Here is a 26,290-nt window from a genome sequence, read left to right as displayed (position 1 = left end):
ATGTATACCTTCATTGGTCACAACAAATGTTTGGTATGTATGTCCTGGGTGAATAGGTTGTCATCGCTCACAGTGAGAATGGTCAAATAATGTTTGCCAGGCCAATGAGAAATGTGAAATAAACACTGAGAAGGAATTGTACACTTGCTATATAGTTCATACTCCATCTTCTGTAGGTTTACCAAGAGAAGAAGCTTCTGGATGAACTTTATAACCCCAAGTTAAGAGACCTAGTTAGTAACCCACCCGATACAATCCTATGCAGTCACGCTGATGTGTACAGTCAAAAAGTATCTCAGAATATGAATGTCATGATCATGGGCATCTTCAATTCAGCTTCTGTCTGTCCAAGGCTCACCATTTTGTTTTACTGCAACATCTAGGGGAGATAACCAAATCTAAGACTTATGTTACATAAGCCAAGCTTAATCATGTGTACACTCAAGTTCTGGCTGTGCAGCTCCTTCATCCCATGAGAGATATTCTAGAAGGGCTTCAGTGTAAATTGGCTAAACCTATTGTGAAGAATTGTGAAGAAAGAACCACTTACAGTTGAGATGCTGGAGGCAATGGTCAGAGATGAGAAAAGCTCAGGCACCCTATCAGACTTCAGGCTGGTGGTGACTGCCTGCTTACTTGGCTTCTCAGGATTCTTACATTGCACTGAGCTGGTAGCCTTGAGACCATGTGATTGCTCAGTTGCAGCAGAGATGCTTAAAGTCAATATTATGAAGAGTAAGAATGACCAATTGTGCTGTAGTAAGGAAATGAGATTCTTCTATCTCAAACCAATTCCAAGATTTGTGGCTGTGCTGGAGCGATACATGGCCAAGACAGGCATGAGATGGGTGGATGATTGCTTCATATTTCAGACAATCCAAACAACAAAGAATGGGGAATCCCTGAGGCAGTCTGGTCAGATAAGCTACTCCTACATATTGGATCTATTCACGAAGATGTCTACATTAGCTTTTGAAGCCATGGAGTTTGGACTGCACAGTCTGAAGTCAGGAGGAGCTAAAACCACAGCTAATGCTGCAGTCCTCGACCAATTATTCACGCATCACAGTCGGCGGTGATTGGAGAACACAAAGGATGAATACTGTATGTCAAAAATAGTGTGCAGAACAGGTTGCAAGCTTCTAACAAATCAATGCTCTTCTTTATTAAGGACTGCCTTGATGTGTTTATGGGGTCATCAGTCATCAAAACATTATCCGATAACATCTAATGTCAAACTGCATGGCCTACTCCTAGGGCTGCCTTGATTCTGGCACCCTTGAGTAATTTGTTCAGTAACTGATAATTCCCAGCTGTCCAGTACTTAACAGCCAGTGCTGGGAGTGGTGGCAAGGGCAGTGCATCTAACCTGAGAAATGAAAAAACTTAATAAAATTTTTTTTTTTTAAATTGTGCATGTGATTTCCCAGCTCCCAGTCTGTAGTATGTGGCTCAGTTTTATCACTAACCCCATTGGTCAACCAAAAACAAACAAATGTCCATACATTAAAGCTGTTTGTTCATGGTTTTGACAGGAATGTACCTCAAGTTCTCCTCTACACCCACCCCTTCAAAGCTCTGTAGAGAGCAAACAAAAGCATGTGGCAATTAGTAACAACTTGCCAGATGATGAGCGCTTAATTTCATTAAAGTCCCATGTTGATACGTGCTTTGGTTGTTGAGTTAGCTGCGTCATAAGGATGGAATACAGACAGACAGACAGCTTTATTAAATATTTAAGATCTACTTGGGACAGTGTATAGTATGCTCTGACAAAATTTCAACCTCAAATGCCAATAACATTTGTAGTTGTAGCCCTACAATGTAGCAACAACAGAAATATTATCTGTACAGCCGGGAAATGGGGAATCAGTTGCTGGGTAAGTTTTCCTTTCTTCATGCAATCACAAATTCAGCGAAGAAATATCAATCACATACTACCATTTTGAGCGGATGCTAATAACTTATGTCACCACAATAAAACAAAGACTTTTGAACTCCTCTTGAGTAGACGATTAAGATTATGTCCAGTAGACTATTTCTTCACTAAGAACAAAGCATACAAAAAATTTACAGAATATTTTAGATAATACAAAAGTACGCACATTTAATAAACAATGATTTATCTCTTAACCCTTAAACTCGCATAACCCAGAAAGCTGGATTTTATAAAATAAAAAAAACCAATTGGATGCACAATACTTTTGCCAATTTACATAGGTGGTTACAAATAGGCATATCTCATGAAGCGCTTGTTCGATCGCTTAGAAAAATAGATTTTATTAATTGGCAAAGACTAAGCTATCTACCCGTGTATAAACTTTCTACATACAACAAGGAACTCACCTGTGCTGAATCATTTTGCACCCTTTCACCTTCTTATTGTCATTGTGGTCGTCCGACATTGATGCTATCATGTCATATCCATATAGCAACTGAATCGCCATCACGTGAGGAGCAACATGACACCAAGAGAAACTCGATACAATGAAGTACGGCTGAGTTATGGCCTTTGTACATCACTATGAAGAAGGTAGATGGAGGGATAGTTCTTTTACTATTTCAAGCGGGTATCTCTGGGTTGGATGAACCCGACGAAGTAAGGAACCATTCAAACCAAAATTTAACAATGAGTACGATGGTGTTTGATAGCATTAACAGTTTTTGGGTTCTAGTATTTAGTTTTACAAGGCATGCATGCGATCCAGTTTACTGGATTATGCATTTTCAGTGCTTGCGTTTTATAAAACAGCTGCAGGTTTAAGGGTTAAACCCACATATGTCAGAAAACTGGCCCAAACATGTATGCCTTGCACAACTCTCAACTGAACTCTCTACATGATGGTTTCTTTGTAGCTGAACTCTCCACAAGGTGACTTCTTCTAGCTGATCTCTCTACAGGGTGACTTGTTTTTAGGCAAACTCTCTACAGAGTGACTTGCCTGTAGCTGAATTGTCTATCAGATTAACTGTTTGTAGCTGAATTCCCTACAGAATAACTTGCAATGGAATATAATTCTATAATGGAGTAAGAAATAAATGTAGCTGAATGCTCTATTAAAGTGACTGTTATATTAGAGTATATCGATCTCACATTTGCTACACGTAGTTGCCTTTCGAATCATAACTCAGTAGTTTATATTCTGATTCTTCTCTACTACTGCAAAGACTTTCTATGATGATTATTCCAGCTACATCCCGATTTTCAGCTTATTTCTCTAAGCGGTTTTCCTGGTAGGCATGAAAACTAATAGTTTTCTTTTAAAATCGAACAAGTCATTGTGACACAGGTTGGGTTTTGTGTCATATCTCCATGGTCTTTATCTCGATTCCTTTCAAACCACAAAAAGGCACTCCTACGATGGTTGCTCCATCTAAATAGCAATCTTCAGCTCATTCCTTCAAGGGGTTTACCCTCTGTGTGTGACAGACCTTCAACCTCATTTTACGCAAATAATTGATCATAACTCCATGAATTTTCATTGGATTCCTACCAAAGTTGGTACTAAGATCCGCCTTAATGAGCCCTTTATGTGTGCCATATTTCTGCCCAATTGGAGCATGCATTTGTGTTTTATGCCAAATTTTGCGAAGTGTGCGAAATGAAGAAGAAAAAAACGAAAAATTAAAACAAAAGTTTGTTCGCTCGTATCTCGGAAATGGCGGGAGCGATTTTCTTCAAATTTGGTATGAAGACCTCCCTAACTGGCCGACACTTCTCTAGCAAATTTGGTTCCAATAGGATAAGGGATCACAGACAGTAGGTGTGAAAATTACGGTTTTTCCTGTTAATATACTCATGGTGTGGCGAACCGGCTTCTTGGGCCGCACAACACACTACCATTTGTCTTGATTCATTACACCTGGTTTGCATGGGCCACCTTTAAATGAAGTGCAATGTATGGGTTACCAATATACTGCATTGTTGAAATATTTATCAAAGTCTCTTGATAAAAGTTAATGATAAAAATGCAGAAGTTATTCATAAGCTACAAGGAGTGTATAATAGACTTGATGGGTATGCCAAACTCATTGCAAGTTGCTGTATGGAAATTATGAATGATTAAGTAATATGATCACAACGCTTGTAATCACACTTCTTCCTGCTACAACTTTGCTTAAGTAAAACAGGTGTGTACCCACAGCCAGCCAAATAAATAACTGAAAATGTATGCAAACTTTGATAAAAATTTCAAAAACAAAGCTGATGTTGTGTTACCTCTAGCACCAGCTAATACTTTAAAAACTCTTTATCGAGACAAAATCTGTGAAAACTTGACATACATGTAATGATGCATTTTTCAAGTTCTTTCTTGTTAAATAGTTATAATCTACTTAGCCAAGTGTATGATCTGGCAAAGTTTCAGCACCGAATGCCAGTAACTTTCGGAGTTAAACCCGACCGCAGAGGCATCTCCATTTTCAACACCACACAACAGGCTGAAAATAGATCAAAGAGAAGCGTAATGGCCACTTCACTTTCAAGTCAGTAGTTGATAGTTGAGACTCGTGATTCATCTGAATTATTTGCGGTGAATACATTACTCACAGAAGTGCTTTCCTGCTATTCATCATTTGTACAGTGTGTGAAATAACTTTTCAGACATGTCCTGTTGTACTGTCAGGGCATTGTGAAATTTGAGTGGACATCAAGCAATTTGACCGGACATTTTAACTTTTATTGTTTCTCCTTTCCTGTGTTTCTACCACTTGTATGTTGTTTCAAACATTGGGGCCACCAATGTACTGTAGAGCTGATTACTTATCAAACACTCACTGATACTGATAGTACAGCATTTTAAAGAGTAGCTACTGGTCACATGAAAGGGCTTCTATGGAATCAATTGGGCCTTTGTAGGAAAGGAGTCATAAGGACTTCAGTCAAGGCCTTCTGCTTGCCTTGGAATGATATAGCTATATGGTCATACTTGGCTTATGCTGCCATGGCTTAGAATATACAGTGGCTCTATCCCTAATGTGAGCAGATTCACTAATGCCTTGTTCATTCTAGCTTAAAAAACTGGTTGTACAGGAGATCATGAATACCACAAGTAAAAGTACTAATGGCAATCAAGTTGTAAATACATTTTCTACTGCAGTACAGGTGATTGATACAAGTAGGCTGGCACAACATAGTAAACTGTTAACCTCAGAGGTAAACTTAGGCATGCCTTTGTGGTCAGTACAAGCCAAAAACTCATAACTTAATTACATGTCAATACCATCATGTCTGGCCTCCCTCCTAGCCCAATCCTAACACTATAAACTTTGAAAGGACAGCATTTCCAGACATATTCAATTATGGGCCGACACCTGGTGTAATTGACTGGAAATATCACACACTGTTTGTAGCACTGTGTAATGGGCTGAACATAGCTGAAAGTGAATCATAATGTCCATTTCACTTTTGAGCCTATAACTGATAGCTGGGGTGCACATTCAGATGAAAACATCAACTCTGGTGCCATCCTTTCTTTTGATGCAGATTGTAAAGTAACTAACAGTCAAACTACTTCGGTATTGATAATCGTCTGTTATCAGGTACTAACCTACTAGAGCATAGCCTGTTTGCTTTCTACATACATGGTAAAAAATAGCATGTTTTTGCCCACACATTCTCGAAACAGGTCCATCCATAAGTCGGCACGGAGAAGTTAAACTGCTTTTGTTTCTTCGTAACTGTGTCAGAAAAACTCTTTTATCACAATGGCAAACGTAACTAGGTATCTGACCTTGTGAGCGCTCCAGCTAATAGTGGTAATTTCAGAAACTAGACCAGCTAAGCTGTCATCATTCTAGTATATGAATACCTTGAATGTAGCACTGTAGTGGATAAGTTATCTGTACTTGTGCTGTGACAGTACAAGCAAATAAACAATTTTTTTGCATTCTGGCGATGGATTCTTGCCACACATTTTTCTAAGGATGTCTAATGTAATTATTTGTGCAACCACTCTATTAGACTGTTTGGCCACTAGCTTTTCTTATGTTATTTTATTGGGTATTTTATTGGGTAAAATTCAATAAATGACTTTGCTACAAGTGATACCCTAGTGATCAAAGTTAATTGCTTAGCAACAACATGAAGAACAACTGCTAGAGGTGAACATCAATTTAGTACGACAGCTACATAAACGTAATACACTAGAACATGCTCTCCTAAAGGCAAATATGCGTGTAATATTAATAAGGAATTTCAACCTTTTTAATACAGACCTCTTTAAATTGTGAGGTAATGATAGCCTTTCATAACTCAATAGACGATATGCATACTAAATTATTCAAAATAAATCAGGTTTGCATGGTACCAAGTCTCAATGGTGACTGATTCTCGTGAATCCCATACAAAAGTATGGGCAGTGAATGCTACTCAGACAATAACTCACCACTAGACCTATGGGTGCGGCTTCTCAATTGCAACACATTACTTTCGAGTTAGAGGAATTTGTTGATGTCAAAGAATCATCCGTAGCTGGTCTACTGTAGACACAATGAGGCAACTTTGTACTTTCCCCATAGACCACAATACATTCAATCACCGTTGTTAGATGAATCACGTGTTTATTAGAAAATTTATGGAATACATATTGCCTATCAGCCTAAAACTACATATCAATAAAAAGCTTATTCATTGGCCTACGTATTTAGAGAAGGCTAAACAACCACTACAACACGAGAGGGTTACTTGTTATGAACGATGTCTTTCTTTTTCACAATGGCACATTCTTCATCTCAGTCGTCATATTGATAGTGGTTTAATCACAAGAGCTGTATATGGCATTGAATGGAAATTTGATTAATATTTGTTTGCAGCGATTTGGTCAAACTGGCAAGGAATTATGGATCATTTTCTAAAGGTATTTTTTGTGGTTCTTTGCTGAAAATTGTTTACACAGCAAGTTTTGTTTCCTATCTTTAAGGACAACCCCTAGGTATCATTTTAATCCTTATTACATCACATGTAGAGCACCATAAATTACAAAGCCATAAGATTAATACTTCAAATATTACAACGCTTTGTTTACAGCCATACAGAGCTGTATGTAAAAGCGTAAATGTAGGCTTATGTGTTGTCAAGGGACATGCGTAATTATAGGCTTATGAACATTTAAGGATTAAATTTTGTGGTTGACATGTTACATTGTTCAATAGATTCAATGTGTCCCTAGTAACACATACTTGGTGGAGGGTGAAACTTCAATCATCACGTATTTTAGAGTAGAAATGGTCATGGAGGTTTGGGCTTTCCCATAAATATCATCCAAACCAACCTCACATATTTTCTTGACAGTATTGGTTGGGCATAACTAAAAGTCTCATAAATGTCTTGAGAGTGAACCCAAATTTAACTGAATTCTCTACTAACTGACTGCTTAACTAATTCCTTCAACCAAGCATAACTCAACTATGGATAAGACTACAGGCTTGATTTCTTTACTGTTCAACACTGTTTAGGCCTGGGCTGTGCCTTTTTGCCAGCTACAATGCATGCGTCCCTTTGACCTCCTTTGTGCCTCCTTTCTTTCTCCACTATCACATAGGTGCTAATCAGCAATGAATTGTTAGTACAAAAAAAGTATTCAAACAATCGTATAATGAAAATTAGAAATTGTATAATTGAGTAGGGATCAAAGAAATGAAACAAGGGTAGTAATCTACGGTATGTGCACCTACAGCTACACTATAGATATTTATTATTGAATGGTTGCTTCAGTATTGGTGTACTATTGACAGGCCGTGTATGACTGAAGTAGGAATTAAATGTCTACTGTAGCTGCAGGTGTAGATGACCTCCCTTGTTGCATAGCTTTTCTATCTGTATGATTCCTACTCAAATGTTCAAAGGGACAATGTCACAATAGGAGCTAATCAAGATCTGCTGTACGTATATCATTGAATTAATTCTATAATTATAAGTGAATCGATTATGCAATAATCGGTTAATCAATCAGTTGTTATTGAGAGTAATTGATAATCAGACCATGTACGTATGCAATAACCAATAATACAATTGGATCACATGACCACAGAATTGTATACAGTTTTGGTCATAAAAGTACACTAAATGAGTGAGGAAGCTGTTTACTGTTTGTTTGTTTGTTTGTTTGTTATATTAAGCCACTCTTTCCCCTTCCTTAATTCTTATGTCAAACAGTATGTTTGATTATGTATTAATGTAACAAAATAATCTAAAATGTATAATAATCAGTTATGTACAGTTGGTCCAGGTCACAATTCAGACTAATAATAAAATATAAAACACCTACTTTTACAGTAAAGGCAAATTAAGAGAAAAGATTCAAGCACATGTACATTATCACAATAACACTATATGACAGTGTGAATTATTACATGACACACTTACATAAAGAGGAGCATCTGGATCAATTCCTTTATCATCAAGAATTTGTTGTAACTTTAAAGGATTATCCTTTTCTATAGCATCACATATATCATCACTCTCAATCTATAACATCAAATAATACAGAACACATCTACACTACATCATCATGTGATAATCCTTAACATCATCAACTACACATCAACCATATGGTAAATTACACTTAGTGTTGTATGTGTATCAGTGTTTGGTGGTGAGGTGGTAATTCAGCACAGCTAAAAAATAACTTTGGTTTCCCCAAAAAATAGAAATACGTAGCCATAAACACTCAATTATTGTCAGCACTCAATCATTAGCAAAGTACATATTACATACATATTTTAAGTATTTCGTAGTCCACAAACTTTTCTGCTCACAGTTTTTGACCACTGGCACATAATGTAGACTGCTTTACTATTAGACCACTCCAATTTGTTTTTTATGTTTCTGGTCATTTGAAGTTTAGTTTTAGATGCGGGCGGGCGGAATTCAGCAAACAAAGCAACAATGAAGTGACTGCTCAGTTAGTGTATTTTTGTGATTTACTGACTGTTCTATTAGAGTATATCGATCTGTACTATACACTATGCCCATTTCTTGCTGGTTTTCACTGATAAAAGGCAATTTATGATACTTCAGCAGTTTGATTTAGCATCTTTGTTGCAGCCCAATATTTGTTTCTGAACTCTAGCTTTTTTAAAAATCTGATGCGGGCATTTTCCCCATGTATTTCTGAAATTTCATGTTCTCCAAAAAAGGATGCGGGCGGTGGACCAGAAACATAATTACCAATTGGAGTGGCCTTATAGCACTTTTGTGGTAAAACAGGCAAATTACTGGTATACGTACATAGGAAATTTGCCAATGTACCGTATTCGTACTACGTATGTACATCTATGTTTTTAAGCAGATAAGTGACACTGGCATGCAAAACTGTATGAGGACTTGCTCAGATTTACCTCATTACTGTTGTAGTAATTAAACAACTTGCATGATTGGGCAGCTACCACTGTGCATCTGAAATATGATATTACTGGCACCATGCAGATAGTATGCACTGAGGAACAGTGTGTGCAAATGCTTCACTGTTTCACTAATCCTGCTTGTATCTTTTTTCTCTATAGGATGCATTACCTTAAAGTCATATAGGACATTTAAATGATGATGTTTAAACACCTGGGGTTTTGCTTGAGTTCCAATGTTGTATAACAAGAGGTATATGTGTCACTACAACATTAATACAGAAGGTGCATAGCACAGAGCAAATTGCTTAATTGCCATGCAGTGACTATAATTGCAAATTGTGTATGCACAAGTTTATTTCTCTTTGTTGTCAGTAAGGTAAACATCATGTAGAAACTCATGCTATGTGCATGTGTACACCACCTGACATGTAGATACGTGTATACAATTGCCTTAGCTTGTATGTAGTTTACATGCTTATTATTTCACTATACGCACTTAAAATATACCATAATAATCTTGTCTTTAAAGCACTGTCAACATGAATATATGCAAGACATGCACTGCTTGGTTCCCAATGTATTAACTATTATGTCACATTTTAAGCCTAAAGATGTCCTGCACTTAATGCATGTAGCAATGCTTTTGTTAGCTTTTACAGCACAATGAAGGTACTGGTAGGAAAGAGGTACTGGTAGGAAAGACTCACTGAAAAGTTCCTATCAATCCACGAACAAAATGGTTTGGTGTTTGTACCCTTAATAGAAGGTCATGTAGAATCTGAAATGGTGTTAATTAAATGTACAGCCTGCAGGATAGTTACTACTAGCACCACATACACTGTAGTTTTCACCTGTGTGGTAACCATATAGGTATACACAATACTATAGTTCTACATACGTACATGCAGCGCTGAGGTATAGCTTGCCTACATGTTCACATCATTTCACTATACTTGCAGGATGGCATAAAGCAACCACACGCTCTTTAAAAGAAACTTTACCATGCATGTTCTATACATAGTTACATGAGTGGTGCTGGTGTTTAATGCTTGGTCTCTGTTCCATTAAAATGTTTAATGTAGAGACGGTCCTGTACTAGGGCAGGTACCAATGCTAGTGTACACATAAAATAGAACATGAATATCACTTAATCCCCAGTGATCCCCCCACCCACCCCATCAGTAGTTTCTACAGGGTCATTGGGCTCATGTAAAATATTTTCACTAGTACTGGGATGCACCACTTAGATGCTTGAGCCTTGTGCAGGTGAATCCTCCGGAGGCAAGGCTAGTAACCCACAGGAGGACTGTCCAGGTGTCATGGAGAGAGGTTGTGAAGCCATAATGATTGCAGCACTACTAAATGAGACAAGGACAGTTGGGCATTTGCTTCTCCCTTAAACACCGAATTCCAAATAGATATATAGTGAATGAAATAGAAATGTAAAAATGGTATGTGTTGTGCTTTTTCAATCATAACAATTCTACAGTAGGTGAGTGTGCACTTTCTCCAGTTTTTGGTACCACCTACGTAGCTTTTTCTAGACTTAAGGTTAATGTGCATTCTATTTAATACCCACTTGCATGCATCTGTTGTAGTGTTGCTGTGTATCTTATAAAATGGTTGTCAGGTACTGTAAATACTGCATATCATAATATTATTATGGACTAACTAAAGTACCAATTACTAGTATGTCTAGCTGATAGCAGAGGCCTTAGTTGTGTAGTGAGTAGGGGTACAGTCAGAATCCGGGTCTGGCCTGGGCATCAACAACTATACACTGTAAACAGTGAACCTTTGGTAATCCAAACCTCTTTGCTCTCAGAAAGTGATAAAAGTGTTCAGATAAGTGAATCTAATCAAAAACAGCCAAGCTGTAAAAAAAGGAGTGCGGCCCTTGAAAAGGCTATGGTGAAAAAAGATGTGAAATCCAAGGTGGCGGCCAAGAAATGGCTGTGATGGTAGGTTAATGGTTAAAATTTTAATAACAACACTTCAGGTGAATTTGGTGCCGCTTGGTCAATTGGCACAAAATTCACCTGAATTGTTGTTATTAAAATTTTTACCATTAACCTACCATCACAGCCATTTCTTGGCCGCCACCTTGGATTTCACACTTTTTTTCACCATAGCCTTTTCAAGGGCCGCACTCCTTTTTTTACAGCTTGGCTTTTTTTGATTAGATTTCACTTCTTTTTGTATTTGTATACCCCAAAGCCGGCCTATGGCCAGCTTTGGGGCTTTTTAACCTATATATTTTTCTTTACCACAGGAAAAAGAAAAAGATGAAGCAGATTTTATAAATACTTTAACTCATTCTGATTTTATCAGTAAATGTACAAATTATATATATAATGCATATATCAAGAGTTCATAAAATAAAAAGAGAGCATATATTTATTACATGTCAATTAATCCCCACAGGATAATTTGCAGCTGACCTCTCTACTGGGTGACTTGAAATGTAGCTGAACTCTCTACAGGGTGATCTGCTTGTACGTATATGAACTCTTTACAGGATTCTCTCTACAGGGTGACTTGACTCTAGCTGAACTCTCTGCAGGGTTATCTGTTTGTAGTTGAATTCTCTACAGGGTGATTTGTTTGCAGCTGAACTCTTTACAAGGTAACTTCTTCTAGCTGATCTGTCTACAGGGTGATTTGTTTCTAGCTGGTCTCTCTACAGGGCGATTTGTTTGTAGCTGAATTCTCTACAGGGTGATGTGTTTGCAGCTGAACTCTCTACATGGTGGTTGCTTTGTAGCTGAACTCTCTAAAAGGTGACTTCTTCTAGCTGAACTCTCTACAGCATGATCTTTTCATAGCTGAACTCTCTACAGGATGATTTGTTTGCAGCTGAACTATCTACATGATGATTTCTTTGTAGCTGAACTCTCTACAGGGCGATTTGTTTGTAGCTGAATTCTCTACAGGGTGATGTGTTTGCAGCTGAACTCTCTACATGGTGGTTGCTTTGTAGCTGAACTCTCTAAAAGGTGACTTCTTCTAGCTGAACTCTCTACAGCGTGATCTTTTCATAGTTGAACTCTCTACAGGATGATTTGTTTGCAGCTGAACTATCTACATGATGATTTCTTTGTAGCTGAACTCTCTACAGGGTGATTTGTTTATAGATGAAATCCCTACAAGGTAACTTCTTCTAGCTGATCTTTCTACAGGGCGATTTGTTTGCAGCTGAATTCTCTACATGGTGGTTTCTTTATAGTTGAACTCTCTACAAGGTGACTTCTTCTAGCTGATCTCTCTACAGGGTGATTTGTTTGTAGCTGAACTCTCTACAGGTGATTTGTTTGTAGCTGAACTCTCTACAAGGTGATACTTCTAGGTGATCTCTCTACAGGATGACTTGTTTCTAACTGAACTCTCAACAGGGTGATCTGTTCATAGCTGAACTTTCTACTGGGTGATTTGTTTGCAGCTGAACTCTCTACATGGTGGTTTCTTTGTAGCTGAACTCTCTACAAGGTAATTTCTTCTAGCTGAACTCTCTACAGGGTGACTTGTTTCTAGCTGATCTCTCTACAGGGTGATCTGTTCATAGCTGAACTTTCTACAGGGTGATTTGTTTGCAGCTGAACTTTCTACATTGGAGTTTCATTGTAGCTGAACTCTCTACAACGTGACTTCTTCTAACTGAACTCTCTACAGGGTGACTTGTTTCTAGCTGATCTCTCTACAGGGTGACTTGTTTCTAGCTGAACTCTCTACAGGTGATTTGTTTGCAGCTGAACTCTCTGCATGGTGGTTTCTTTGTAGCTGAACTCTCTACAAGGTAACTTCTTCTAGCTGATCTTTCTACAGGGTGATTTGTTTGTAGCTGAATTCTCTACAGGGTGATTTATTTGCAGCTGAACTCTCTACAAGGTGACTTCTAGCTGAACTCTCTACAGAGTGATAGATTTTTTTGCAGCTGAGCTCTCTACATGGTGGTTTTTTTGTAACTGAACTCTCTACAAGGTAACTTCTTCTAGCTGATCTTTCTACAGGGCAATTTGTTTGAGCTGAACTCTCTACATGATGGTTTCTTTGTAGCTGAACTCTCTATTAGGTACCTTCTTCTGGCTGATCTGACTACAGGGTGACTTGTTTGTAGCTGAATTCCCTACAGAATAACTTGCAATGTAATATAATTGAGTAAATTATAAATGCAGCTGAATGCTTTATTAGTGTGACTGTTCTATTAGAGTATCTCGATCTCGCATTTGCTACACGTAGTTACCTTTCGAATCATAACTCAGTGGTTTGTAATCCGATTCTTCTGTACTACTGCAAGGATTTTCTATGATGATTATTCCAGCTACACACTGATTTTCAGCTCATTGCTCTAAGCAGTTTGCCTGATAGACACAAAAACTAATAGTATTTTTATTCATAAAAATCGATCGAGTAATTTTGACACAGGTCGGGTTTTGTGTCATATCTCCGTGATTTTTATCCCGATTTCTTTCAAACCACAAAAAGGCACTCCTACGATGGTTGCTCCATCTACATAGCAATTTTCAACTGATTCCTGAAAGGAGTTTACCCTGTAGGCGTGACAGACCTTCGACTTTATTTTACGCAAATGATCGGTCATAACTCCGTGAATGTTCATCGGATTCCTGTCAATGTTGGTACAGAGATTCGCCTTAATGAGCCCTTTAAGTGTGCCAAATTTCAGCCCGATCCGAGCTCGCATTCGTGTTTTATGGCGGATTTTGCAAAGTGTGCGAAATGAAGAAGTAGAAGAAGAATAAGAAAAAAACGAAGAAATTAAAACGAAATTTTGTTCGCTCGTATCTCGGAAATGGCTGGAGCGATTTTCTTCATATTTCCTTGCTGGCCGACACCTCTCTAGCAAATTTGGTTCCAATCGGATACGGGATCACAGAGCTACATAGGTGTGAAAATTGCGTTTTCTTTCTTCCTGTTAATATACTCACCGGTGGCACGCCGGCTTCTTGGGCCGCACGACACACTACCGTGTGTCTTGATTGTTTAGATACCTGAAGCCCATACATTTATATACAGAGCCCTGTTGAAATACTCTAATACGGCATACACTTGCACTCAAAATACTCTACTAGAACAGTCATTTCCAATTTCAGGGTATGGATAAACAGGGGCAGATCCAGACTGTTTAAAAGGGGGGGAGTTCCACTCTGGAATTGCAACTTCAGCAGTCCAACAGCAAAAAAAAAGTCATCACCTGCTGACAATAGCTGCCTCTCACCATAGATACCCTCACCAACTATATTTTCTCCACACATAGCCTGCTACACTGCTCCCCTTAAGAATGCTGTGACTGCTCTATTAGATTATCTCGATCTTGACTGCTCTATTAGAGTACCTCGAGTAAGAGAGGTGCTTACAAAAGGAGTTCCATGAAACCCTTTGAACCCCTGCCCCTGATAAATGAGGGTCAGATAACTGAGGGTCTACTGTAGTATACATCAAAGATTGAAAGATACAATGTACTCTGATAGAACTATGCTTAAGCCAATTATGTTCTGAAACTGGCCTGTTATGCTTTTGAGTAATGCTCAAAAATCCAGCCTATTATGCTGAAAAGTTCAAAATCAACCTTGAGACTTGACTATTTTATTAGAGTATACTGACTATTGTATTACAATAAGTGACTGCTCTATTAGAGTAACTTGATCTTATTTCCATAAAGTGTGAATATTTAGTCAAGAAATAGCAAAAATAATAACACTGCGAGGTTTTTGATATGAAATGCAGTAACAATGTGCAGTATGTTCATGTTATGCAGCATTTTTGGTGAGCACATTGCACATTTTATTTAAAATTCTTGAAAATCGTCCTACTATGCTGGCATAATGCTTGATGCTTTTGTTGGCCTATTATGCTCGAAATTATGCCGACATAATAGGTGCAATCCTACAGTAGATAGAACAGTCACCTTAATACAGCAGTCAAGCAAATATTTGCTATTGTATTAAACTGTGGAAACCAATCTCATATCCACTTTCTGAATCAGAGGGTCCAATGTTTGAAAATTTACTTGGTGGCATATATTTAGTAGGAATCAAAATACCCTCTCCTTGTCAAACAACTGCCATATATGTACAAATTTTGGAGGAACGTCAATTTTGCAGTTGCATGGCTATCTGCAAAATTTTTGCCCTCAAAAGTTAACAACCACATGTACAAGGATTGGTTCAATGCTATCATTATACAATGTAGGTAACCTAAATGGAAAACAAGTGATCACAAAAATTACGTACCTCGAAAATTAGTATGTACCTGTATACGGCATTAATTATATTGCTACAATCATTCTCAGATTCTATCTCAAAGAAACTAATTTTCAAAGAACGGGTGTGTGACATTCGCTAGGTTGGCATGCTTCACATGCTACTGAACCTAATGTTCTCCTTTCTTCTAAACAGGATAGTCCTTGGCGTGACCTAAAGTCTGAGCTGCACTCCTGGTAGTGACTAATAGTAGCTTGATTTTGTCCTTTTCCCTGTAGCTTGTCTTGGCATCCTCCCAATAGTCAACATATTAAAATTAGCTAGATAAGTATGTCATGTGATCTGTCAATCCATGATCTACTAAATACAAATACCCTAGAAAATAGTGAACGGTTACCGTATAGTATAAACTTTGGTGGTAAAAAACTTTGGCGAATTTGGCAAATAACGTTCAATTTGCCAAAGTTTTTTTCGCCAATTATTTTAGATGATCACAGGAGCACATTGAGTAACTACGTAGAACTTGAGATGAAGGTCAGCTCGTACCATCACGCAATGAAGATTGAACTGACTTCAGAGATCTTGATCTTGCTAGAAATGTGTCCCACAGTTGTAAGCACTCCTTGGGATAACATTTCCACTGAACCGGCTTCCAGTTTGGACATCAGTTAGTTTATTGTCTTGCGATGGATTTGGCCAAATACTTTGATATACGTGATAATCTCTGCTACTGGAGTTCACTGGAAAAGTAAACACGGTCGCTCTCGGCATTGCAGGAGATAGAAAAGCACGCTTTTGCTAGCACGTCATTCAGTAGATGAGTAGTAACTACAAAAGTACTGCTACAACAACAATGCTAGCTACCTATACACTTACTACACTACTTAACTGATGAGTTGACACCTTGTTGTTTATCCTTATGTACCGTACAATAAAAACTTTGGCGAATATTATTTCAATCGCCAAAGTTGTTTCTGCCAATATTTTCAACAGAGGGTTTCATCACACTTTTTACTGCCAATGTTTTTTACTATACGGTATACCCAAGAACCCACAATTACTACTAATATCTTTGAGGCAAATGAGGCAGCTACTGTACCTTAGTAATAGAAAGGTCAGACAAAGTTAATAATGGATCAATCAAAGGAGCAGCCACGTACACTGCATACTTTAATAAAACAAATACATTGCTTCACCTACAGTACCAAATTTTTACACTTGTCTTCATGTGCATATGTCAAATTTAAAAAATCCTGACAAGCTTCACAAGTGTGCACACCGTGGCGAATGCAATTCAGAAAATATAGCATGGGGGCGTGGTCAAGAAACAAATATAGCAATAAGTAAAGCCAAGTACTATGTTTGGCATGAAACCACACCTGAGTGCTACATTATCCCATCCAAATAGCTTATAGCTGAAAAAAAGTGCACATCCAAGTAAAGCAAAGTTAACTGCGACAAAAAGTGATGATATAGTGCGACCATGTGTGAGGTATGCAAGTTGTAAATATAAATCAGATAATACAATATTATTGTTAAAGTATTAATGAGAACTAGCTATGTGATGCTGCCAGTCTTTAAGTGTGTGAGTATTTTCATAAATGCCAAATTTGATTCTCAAGAAAGCAAAGTATATATATTCTCTGACAGCAATAAGAGTTTGGCTGCCTTTCCTTTGTTCATAGCATTGCTGTATATGGGAAAGGCCGCCAAACTCAAACTATTTATTTCTATCAGAGAATCTATACACTTTGCTTTCTTGAGAATCAAATTTGAGTGGTATTTATGAAGATGCTCACACACTTAAAGACTGGCAGCATCACATAGCTAGTTCTCATTAACACTTTAATATTGTATTATCTGATTAAAGTTTACAACTTGAATATCTTATGCATGGCCGCATTATGATATCTTCACTTTTTGTCACAGTTAACTCAGCTTTACTTGGACCCGCACTTCTTTTACTCATCTAATTTTACTTTATAAAATAATCAATAATATCTTACAAGTTCCAACAAATTATCTACCAACTCCATCACCAATTACTACCACCAGATCAAGAAATTACATGAAGTTCCTCCATTACCAGCCTACTATAGACTGTTTTAAGTATTCCTTTTTTCCACGCACCATTCCCGAATGGAACCGATTGCCCTCAGATATTGTTCATGCCAATCAATTAGATAGTTTCAGAAATTTGCTGAACAGATACTATAATTCATATTTGTAATTGTACTTGTAAATTAGCTTCATGCCCCAGGTGGGCTCTGCTAATCAAATATATAATTATACAACCAAGTACTAAGAATAATACGAAATGTGGTTAAAATTACGTCATTAATAATGAATGAATGAATAAATAATAAATGATGTTTGAGAAAACTACGAGGCCTAGAGACATGAACTAAGCGGGGATAGATTCGCCTGTGAATGAAGGAACTAACGTATAATAAGTACGCCTGTTCGTGCTGATGACTTTACTGTACGTGTAATTCTATATAACGCCTGGCACCACACCCTTGTTTAATTACAGATTGCTCAAAGGAGAAGATTAGTAAACGTCCCCGGAGAGGCCAGACACCACTTTACTGGTAAACAACAACATTACAAGTATGTTTAAATGTTTGTAACTCTGTATTTTGTGTGCAGGATATGTGCTCCAGGCGTCATGCAGTGAACTGACAACCAGCTGATGACCAGTTGGGATACCAGCTGATGCGCTCATAAACAACCAGCTGAACAACAAGGTAATGAGTAATGTAATACTTGTACCGGTAGTTGTATTATACATCTTCATCCTTCATCTGGCTTGCTAGCGGCTGGAATTATTTTCCACTGGACTTATCTACTACCCTACTGTGAGTCTGTAATAGCTAAACTAGAAGCCGATGCAGTGTTGTATATACAACAATGTGTAACTATCTCCTGTATGTTGTGCATGGCTGTATGCATAATATTATAGACTGTGATCACTGTGCCAATGCCACACCGCTGATATACTGGCACATCACCAGTTACAACAGAGTCTGTTGTGCCATATTGGCTTGATTGGGATCAATTGTTAATTGTACCTTCACCATGTCCCTTGTTCTGCATAACCTCATTTCACTGCTGAGTCATCTTGAGAGACACGTCACACCTACAATATATAGCTACTTTCAATATAGCTGTGTTTTAGTATTGTGATTTTCTGATGCCAGTTAAACTCCCTTGACTGTGTACGTATGCATATGTATCATTTCCACCGGTACACACACACTGCTCTGAGTGCTGCCTATGGCGCTGTTTATACTTGCCCAATGGGTAGGTTACAACGTTGGTGTATGTACCTGGTTGTATGTGACGCAGTCCTAGTAATAATAATAATAATAATAATAATAATAATAATATAAGCTGTTTTGGATGGGATTTCAAACCTTTATGTTAGAATAAGCATACTCTTACTGTTGAAAACAGTAGGTAGGTTTCCATGGTTTTGACAGAAACCCCAGATTGTAGTGACAGAATATTAAAATACAACAGTAACTTTAATGGCATGCAACTGCAGTCCACTAACATCGATTTTAACTAGTAAAACCTTTGTAACACTTTACCTTTCATCTCGCATGGCTGCCCGGCATTAAAATGCTCAAAATACTCTAATAGAGCAGTCACAAATCAGTTCTATTATAAATACAGCAAGGCTGGTTTTGGGGGGGGGGGGGAGAGAGTAGGCCATGGCCCACCCAACATTCTCCCAACCACAGTTAGGACTAGTATGTTGTAGACTAACAATACAAGAAGCCATACAATTATGCATGCAGGTCTGCTGCCTTTTTTACACTCGACCTTACCAAAACATCTTGTAAATTATACTAAGCACTAGTCTGTACTGCATTAAATAGGTTGGAGGACTTAGATACTGTGCTACAAGTCTACCAGTCTCTCAAACATGCGGAAAAGTCAAGAGCATGCATCAAAATATTTGTGGGTGCCTTATTGTCTATGTGGTGCAATTTAGGCCACTAAAGTAACAGTACTGTGGTCATTATTCATCTAGCATCTGGTCAATAAGCTTAGATTGAATGCTTATACATGCAGCTGTTAATGAACGAATTCGGTTTAGTTATTAATTGTAATATTGGATAACTATATGCCCAACTGAAATTAGGCTAAATATGCTTCTAGATGGCATTTCCTAGGTGATAATTTTAAAACGTTTCCTGAGGGAGCATGCCCCCAGATCCCCTAGCAGGAGCATGCTATGCATACTGAGTGTACTTCACATACTACCTACCACCAACTATGGATGGCCCACCCAACCCAATTTGGCCAGAGTGGGGGGTGGTCCTGTACAGCAATCAAAGTTACACAACTTCTGTATAGCATTGCATTGTGTAGTTAAATTGCTAGCTAGAGTGACTGATTGAATGCTGTATTAGAGTGTCTCAATCTACTTCAAGCATTGACTAATTCAAGCAGAGAAGCCACGCCCCTGCCCATATCAGTACGAGCTCTTGTGAAATTAAATAAGAATGATAGATAAATGGCGAGTGTGTCCAGAAACAACAGAGGGGCACGTAATTACGTCCTGTTGTAAATAAACGCCTTTAAAATTTATATTACAAACAAATAAGCATACCCGAATAGGCTGTGATCTTAGTGGCTGTTATCTCATTTCCCGAAAGTTTTTTGTTTTGAAGAGATTGACACGATTGGTGAGTTTAACCATACATGTATTTGTGTTGTAAAACGTAATTATAAAAGGCGTAATTAGCACATACCATGCATGCCAGATAACATGTATTTTGTACAGTGGAATCTCTATCGTGACAGTATAGCTACAATTAGGGTTCCACCAATACAGGAAAATACCTACCGATCCGATACTGATACCTAGCAGTGCTATTCACCGATACATATACCGATACTGATTAGTGACCATTAAGGAAATACATGAAAACGTTTTATTAATGATACAAACAAAGTAGCTAATAACTATGTAGCTACACATATACACTTCATACAGTACATTATAGTATCATGTTAAACATACTTTCTTAATAATCATAGTCCAAAAGTTGTAAATTTTTATTTAGAAAAATTAAATAACTCAATTTTGGTTGGTGTAAGATGGTTACGGAGTTCAGTACATATGTTACCTGCTGTGCTAAAAGTCTTTCAGAAGCAACACTAGCAGGTGGAGCACACAAGTAGTGTAGAGCCAGTTTAGTTAAGTGAGGTAAGTTGCCTTGATTTCTCTTCCAATATAATAAGTAAAGGTGGACCGATACCGATACCAGTATCGGTATCAATGCCGATACCAGTGGTATCGGTATCAATGCCGATACCAGTGGTATCGGTATCAATGCCGATACCAGTGGTATCGGTATCGGATCGGTATCGGTAATACAAGGTACAGATACCACAGTAGACACTCACCACTTTTATTAAACCATCTCTAGCTAAGTTTCCAGTAGCTAATAACTTAGTTGAGCCAATCAGTAAATTAGTTGAGCTAACAAAGTAGCGAAACAAAGCCTTTGTTACTCTTTTCCAAGTATTGCTGCAACTGCTCCGTGTGTATTCTAATATATTACAGCACGTGAATCCTTTGTAATTAAATGGTAATGCAGTTGTTCCTCAAGAAATAAGTTTATGACCACTTGGCTTGCCTTTTCATGAAAAGGTTTGGTTGAAAAGCTGTAACAAACATTGTACAATTATCGGCCGCCCACGAAATTAATTGCCTTATCAATAAGCATACAAGAAAACTACCTCAAATCAAGAAATTAGTAATCCACAATGATGTTTTATCATGTTTAGCTGTTATACAATGAATATTTAAAACTTGATTGAACTGAGATCAATCAATTACTGTGATATTTTAATAGCTAGCTATGTATCACAACAATGAAATTTCTATAATAAACTTGTCTAGGCTTCAATGTATAGTATCGACATCGGTATCGGTATCGGCAAATAATTTCAGTACAAATACTGGTATCGGAAATATCGGTAAAAAGTGGTATCGGTCCATCTCTAATAATAAGGGGTTAGACTTTATTGACTCGGTTGGCTGTTTCAGGTAAGCATCAACCACTGATTGTGTAGATTCTGGGGAACTTTCAGTCTCTGAATTATCATCCATCAGTTCATCACAAAACTTCCACAACAGAGATGATTTCTTCTTATTGGTAGTACTACTGTGTGTACTGTCCACTCTTCGGCGTTTGTGGGAAGCTCTTCTTCTTCTTTTTCAAGTGCTTTATGTGCAACCATAAGCATTTGTTTTGCAAGAGCTGCTGAAGATGATAACGAAAATACTTCCTGTTTAAATCTAGGATCAAGCAGAGTAGCAATAGCATAACATTCATTTGACTCCATGTGCTTGTAGTGTTCCTTCAACAATCTCAGCATTTCCCACTTCATTTTCATCACACCATGGTCACTATCAGAGACTTCAAGTGACCTCATTATGCTGTTGACCACTAGAATAATGACACCTGCTGTTGCATAGTTGCCACTTGCTTCCCGAGTGGCTTCTTCATAAATTTGGAGGATTTTGACTGTTTTCTCAGCTAGAGTCCAATTTGAGTTGTTTAGTTCAATAGGAACTTCAAGCTCTACTCCTGCTGCTGTGATCACTACTTTTAGTTCTATTAGCCTTTCCAGCATGTAAAATGTTGTGTTCCACCTCGTGGTTTCATCTTGTATTAGCCTTTTCGGAGACAAACCTAACTGCTCTTGAAATCTCAAGAGGCACTGAAGGGCTACATTGGAATGTTTGTAGTGCCCAACCAGCTTGCGAGCCTTTGCTGTTAGCTCCACTACAGCTGGTTGAATCTGACAGCCATCTTTAACTACCAACTGCAAAGTATGTGCCAGACACGGAATACTAGATAAGTTGGCATCTCTTAATCCAGCCACAAAATTGCTTCCTTTATCCCTCACAATAACATAAATTTTACTACTCAAATCCCATGGTTCTAAACATTTGTTCATCATATTAGCGATATGCTCTCCAGTGTGGTGATCATTAAAAGGTGCCGCATGTAAGCATACTTGCATCTGAGTAAAATCTTTTGTAATATAGTGGCACATTAGGCTAATGTAAGAATCTTGGGCCACAGAACTCCAAATATCAGTTGTGACACTAATGTTGGACGTGGACACAAGGGTATCTTTTATTTTCGAGCTAACTTGGTGGTAAATTTGAGGAATAAGTGTTTCAGACATGTATTTGTCTGAAGGGAGCTGGTATCAAGGCTCCAAAACTTCATCAAACTTGTAAAACCAGTGTGATGTACAATGCGAAAATAAGCACAGTGTCTAGAGCAATTATCTCAGCTAGTTGTTTAGTTATTCCTTTAACTCGAGGATGATCAAAAGAAAACGGCTGCATTTTAAACAATGACTCAAATAATGTTGGTTGCGTACTACCGACACTACTGGTTTTACCACTCTCTATCTCTTTCGCCAACTCCTTTTCTTTTGCTATCAGTGTAGTACATTCATCTTGATGTTTGGTCTCAAGGTGGTGGCGCATGTTGCTTGTATTGTAACTCTTTGCCACCTCTAGGAATGCTGGCTTCACAATCCCACACACCACTACGCTTTACACGGGCAGCCATGTTATAACTATCACGTACCACATGTTAGCAGTTTTTTATTGCGGTCTCATCGAATATTTTACCACGCAGCTATAATAAGAAACAAGGAAAGCAGTTTTACTCATAAGTTATACTTATGATATGTAGTTATATCGGTATCGAGGTGGCTTAATCACTGATATTGATTGTTACTAAAATAACAAATATCAGTTCTGATACGATACCGATCCGAATATCAGTGTAACCCTAGCTAAAATTATTAGACAATGGACCAGGGTGAAAATTATACTGCTACCTATATCTTTGGAGGTTGTCCGGAGATGACTTTGTAGCGTATGTATATCTCAGTATCTTGATGATTAATTCTTCACTTATAGTACAGTGAAAACTGGTAGTTATTGCAAGGACAACATTTTCTGGCCTAGCTTATTAAAGAGGTGGCTGCATTTTGCAGCCATAATTAGAGGTGTACCGATAATCGGATCGGCTAAAATATCGGCCATCGATATGGTAATTTTTACCAATATCGGTATCGGGTGCAGGACAGCAGGAGGACCAATATCGCTACCGATTTTTATACAGTAGCAATAGTCTGTACATAAACGCATTATTTCTACATTATCCATGTGGCTCTTTGGTGCCAGTGGCCTATTGTTCACACTGAAACAAGGGCTACGCTACAAGAAACCATATAAATACACGTGATTCTAGTGTTTGTTACTGGAAAGCTTATCGCAGTCTTTACAAATGAAGCAGTTATAGAATAAAAAGAAGGGTCACAGATAACCAAGGAAATTTGCTGTACCAGCTTCTCACAAGCCATTAGAATGCGGAGTAATGCAGAAATATCCGTTTAAAGCTTCATGGGAGTATACATAAAAATGCTTGTGGGTGCCTAATTGTCTAGATTGCACAATAGAAACCCAAGCTGGATATCACCACAGGCAGAGTACAGCAATGAATACATGCACATGTTGTTGTAGGGTAGGTAAATGTACACTTTTAACTATAATGCCAATATCGGATCAACTATTGGTTATCGGCTTCTTTTGGTGGCATCAATATCGGATATCGGGACATGCCAAAAACCCATATCGGTACACCTCTAGCCATAATAAGCAATTAGTAAGAAGCACCTGCAAATGCAGCTGTTCTGGAGATGGATTTAGTGTGCGACAGCGTGTGAGACTCAGTGCTAGTAGCAAGGAGGCAACCAATCTGTTAGAGTGTCAAAGGCACTGCTCTAGATGTAGGTTATAGGATCACAGATGAGATATTTCCAAGTTGGGTGTTAGCCCAAAGTGTTAGAATTTTCACTTTTGTCCTTATAAGCTTGGGATGAAGAAAGTGATGAAGTCATTATCCATAGGATATATATTAGAATATCTGTTTCAGTTATACTATATAGTAGCCAAGCATAAGACAAAACACAGCATTCCAGTGGTTTAGTGGTGAACACTGCTGAGTAAACTGTGGTGAGATTTCAGACTACTAGAAGACCTGGAATGTCTTCAACACATGAAATACCAAATATCTAATGCCTGGCTTTCATCCACAGTGGACCTGTCTTGGTGGCCACTTGTACAGAAAAGTTGTACAGAAGGCTGCCTCTCTAACAAGGCCAACTTTTAAATTCTCCTGTGAGACATCTATATGGTTAAATCAGTGCCTTGCTAAAGCAACTACCTGCTTATTAAGCAGAGGAATTTTGGCCCAAAAGTAACCATCTTACTGCACCTACTTATCTGATTTACTCAGGTATATATGGTAGCCATATCAGTATACTGTCTAACAGTGACGCATCGTGAGTATTTATGTCACAATGCAATATGTCATCATCTATCTAAATACAATACCTGAATGTGTCATTTGTATACAGAGCAATCTGCCATAAGGTTGGCCATAAAGTGACCTGAGTGAGGTTTCAGTGTATACTGTTAGCCTGTTAACCATTAATATTGTTCACCATTATTAACGGTACGTACTTATATACATTTTTACTTTTCGTAACTTTCCTCTTCAGGTTTACTGATGGGCATTATACAGTATTGTTGACATAATGTGGTGATTTGGAATGTTAAAAAAGGTACGTAGCATTTCTTGTATGCACATGTTGTAATGTGTCCACACATCTTAATTGAAGGGGCCAGTGACAAAAGGGGACAAGTGCCATTTAAAAGATTAGCTGACCATGTAATTGGAATTTTGGGACATAATTGAATTTTTGTAATTTTGCTAAAAGTTATATTGAGACTGCCATGAACTTTTAAACTCTGTTGTTTACTTAGTGACAATATTATTCACATGGTTAAACCAAGCCATTCTAATTTTTAGAAAATGGACAATCTAAAATGGCACATGTCCCCGGCCCTTTTCCACTGACCCCTTCAATTATAATCTCCTACATAAATACTCAGTTCTATTGTGTCACTGGGTCGTAAGTGGGTTGAGTCTGGATCATCCAGGACATTTGGGTCACATTTTGTCCTGGCCAAGTGGATCTCATCCTCTGACAGATGGTACAGGATCAGATCATGTGAATAAAATTTAATGATTTATTTGATTTGATTTATAATTTAAACTCAAAACCAGTCGGCACCAGCCGTTCTTTCCTGGTTGAGTACACACAACAAAAAAACATCACAGTGGAGCTTGTCTATTGCCACCTTTACTCAATAAGCAGGCAGCAATGTATAAATTCTCACTTTAGAAATGGCTTTTTGAGAGAGGTTGTCTTTCTATACTGGTGGCCATTAAGACAGGTTTCCTTGATTGTACTGATGGAGTGTACATACTAGAGATGCAACAATATCCTGCACTTAGTGTAGTTTGATAGTGATGCAATGGAAACTATGTATCATTGTACTTAATATATACTGTTGCAACTCTAGTACATATTTATAACAAGAATGTTGTGTTAACTGTTTAGACATACTGGAGCCACACCCGCTCATCTGGATTCCACAAATGGAGTCATACCAACTCGTTGTCAGTGTGCTTACTCTCATTGCTTATCTGTGTTTGGATGAATATGTCGTCGTGTGAGACCTGCTACCATGGTAGGTCACTGTAGAAGTGAAGACATTATTTTTATAGCAGTTACATCACAGTCATTAGACTATAGCAAGGTGAAAT

General features: G+C 37.9%; 1 protein-coding gene and 2 long non-coding RNA genes across 14 annotated transcripts in view; 1 reads left to right on the top strand and 2 right to left on the bottom strand.

Annotated features, from left to right (window-relative positions):
* LOC136254613 (uncharacterized) overlaps positions 1 to 26,290 on the top strand; it is a 522,347-nt gene that overhangs the window by 15,022 nt on the left and 481,035 nt on the right. The gene's annotated exons all lie outside the window — the stretch shown is intronic.
* Positions 1 to 26,290, bottom strand: part of LOC136254412 (N-alpha-acetyltransferase 50-like) — an 854,489-nt gene that overhangs the window by 779,079 nt on the left and 49,120 nt on the right. The window lies entirely within an intron of this gene.
* Positions 8,356 to 26,290, bottom strand: part of LOC136250149 (uncharacterized) — a 42,720-nt gene continuing 24,785 nt past the window's right edge. The window contains exon 3 of the long non-coding RNA XR_010698451.1: positions 8,356 to 8,467. This is a non-coding gene — a long non-coding RNA (uncharacterized lncRNA). The remainder of the gene's footprint in view (positions 8,468 to 26,290) is intronic.

The sequence above is a fragment of the Dysidea avara genome, chromosome 1, assembly GCF_963678975.1.
Source record: "Dysidea avara chromosome 1, odDysAvar1.4, whole genome shotgun sequence".
Lineage (NCBI taxonomy): Eukaryota > Metazoa > Porifera > Demospongiae > Dictyoceratida > Dysideidae > Dysidea > Dysidea avara.
This window is presented reverse-complemented; position numbering and strand designations above follow the sequence as displayed.